Source organism: Xyrauchen texanus, chromosome 36, assembly GCF_025860055.1.
Source record: "Xyrauchen texanus isolate HMW12.3.18 chromosome 36, RBS_HiC_50CHRs, whole genome shotgun sequence".
NCBI lineage: Eukaryota > Metazoa > Chordata > Actinopteri > Cypriniformes > Catostomidae > Xyrauchen > Xyrauchen texanus.
Window position 1 is genome coordinate 14,425,942 of NC_068311.1, and position 2,061 is coordinate 14,428,002.

Here is a 2,061-nt window from a genome sequence, read left to right on the forward strand (position 1 = left end):
GGAGGATCAACCAGTTATTTAATCCAAGTGTTCTCTTTTTCTTGTGAATGTTTGTGACATTTTCAGTAAAGACATGACAGATTATAATTGTGTGTCGTTATTTGTGACTTTGATGAAATAGTCACATTTTATGTGAAAATCCGCTAATTCTAAAGGGTTCAAATATATTTTGTGTGGGTGTTTACTGTACATACAGTTTACAGATAAAAAGCCTACAGTGGAATTTTGTTCCCCAAATTTGAGTTTATTTGTTGCCTGATCTTCTGCCATTACTTGCACACAATATATCAACCTCAGAGGCTTCAATTTAATCCAATGGATAAAAAAATCATCCATCCACCCTTTCGTTAGTTAACTGTAATCTGTGGTGTGTGTATATAGTACAATTATTAATTTTTATTGGCCCTTTTATCCAAATCCACTCGACAATGTCAGACCCCAATTTTCTACAGTTGGGGTTATATTTAATTGGAGTCAACCAGATGTACCTTTTGATCAAGGGATACCGCCATAGTTCCACCACTTGAGTTGGACCTCTGAATCTCGCAATTTGGCCCTCCTCATGAAGCCCACCCTCTATTTTAAGATCAGTCCACTTCCCCCTCCCCTTTCCAGAACCAAGACCACAAACAAATTTTGCTTCAGGGATTACAATAAAGATTTTGAACCAAAGTCACTGAAATGACAAAAAGCAACTTATCTTACTTTACATTAGACATGACATCGATGTATGCCTTCTGCGAATGGGTAGGGGATGTCTTCATGTGGTGCCCCTCCCTTTTCAGTCACCCTCTTTTTTCATCCAGGGAGTGTTGGCGGGGCCGGCAGAATGCAAAGCCATCCGGTCGCCCCAGCGGATCTAGCTGCATGTGGATCGAATCAGAAATATCCACTAATTGACTATTTACTGGGCTCCAGAAAGGCCATAATGGACTTGATATTAAATCTCCTCCAAGTATTTAAAGCTTGCTTCTGAGTGCTCTTTAGAGCTGGTTCCAGCTTTTACAAGGAGGGGTGAAATTGCAATGCACAGAATAGCTTCTGGGTCAGAGAGTGCCTAGCCAAGGCAGTTCTCAGATGGGATTTAGGGATGACAGTGGGAAGCTGCAAGTGGAGGGCAGGGGAGAGCTACAGCCACATCTCCTCCAATGAGTTCCAGATGCCTCGCAAGTCCCAACTTCTATAGATACTACAAGCTAGAGTATTCTATGTGAGGCTTAAGCCTAGCTCTCTTTTAATGGAGATAGACTGCTTTTCATGTGGAAAGTTAAATCGCACAAATCGTATAGGTCCAGTTTGTCTTTTTATGTGCTACCAAAGCCTTGGTTTTAAAAAAGAGGTTTGATCAGATGACAATAAGGGTTCTTTTTAAGTGATCCTAGATTTATCAGATGGGATTTAGTAAGGGAGTGTGTTTCAGTTTTAAAAGCATATTAAAATACCACATGGCACTTCCTGTATTTCAACTAGCTCACAAACAACTGCATGACATTAAAGTTATGTATAATGCAATGATATTTACTTTTTTGCACATGTGTCTTATGATTCTATTGGTACTTTATGGAATACTTTCTTGCACTGTCTTTTACTTGTGTAAATCAAAATGTTTCAAAGAGCCAGAATCTCTTATGTTCTCATTCTCTTCCCTCCCCTTAGATGTGGTTGTTTCCATATCAGAAGTCCAGTTCTACTTCAGAATCAATAACCAAGGACTTATTCTGAGGAATTACATTTTTTGTCATTTTTATTTTGATCAAAAGTAAATAAGACGCTATGTTTTACCTTTTGTTCCTAGGAACCAGCACATCTTTATACAAATTAACTAAAAAACATTTGTTTCAATTTGTTTAATAAATTGTTCAATTTATGAATCATACTTGAAAATGTATTGATCTGCATTTAGATACTCTTATTCAGAGGGATTAAAAAAGTGCTTTAGTTTTCATATGTGCATATTTATTTTTTATTATTATTAAGAGCTATCTTATATGATGATCACAATTATTAAACTTTAGTATTTGGTCTGTGTAAAAGAAAGAAGAAAAAAAAGGCACTCATAGT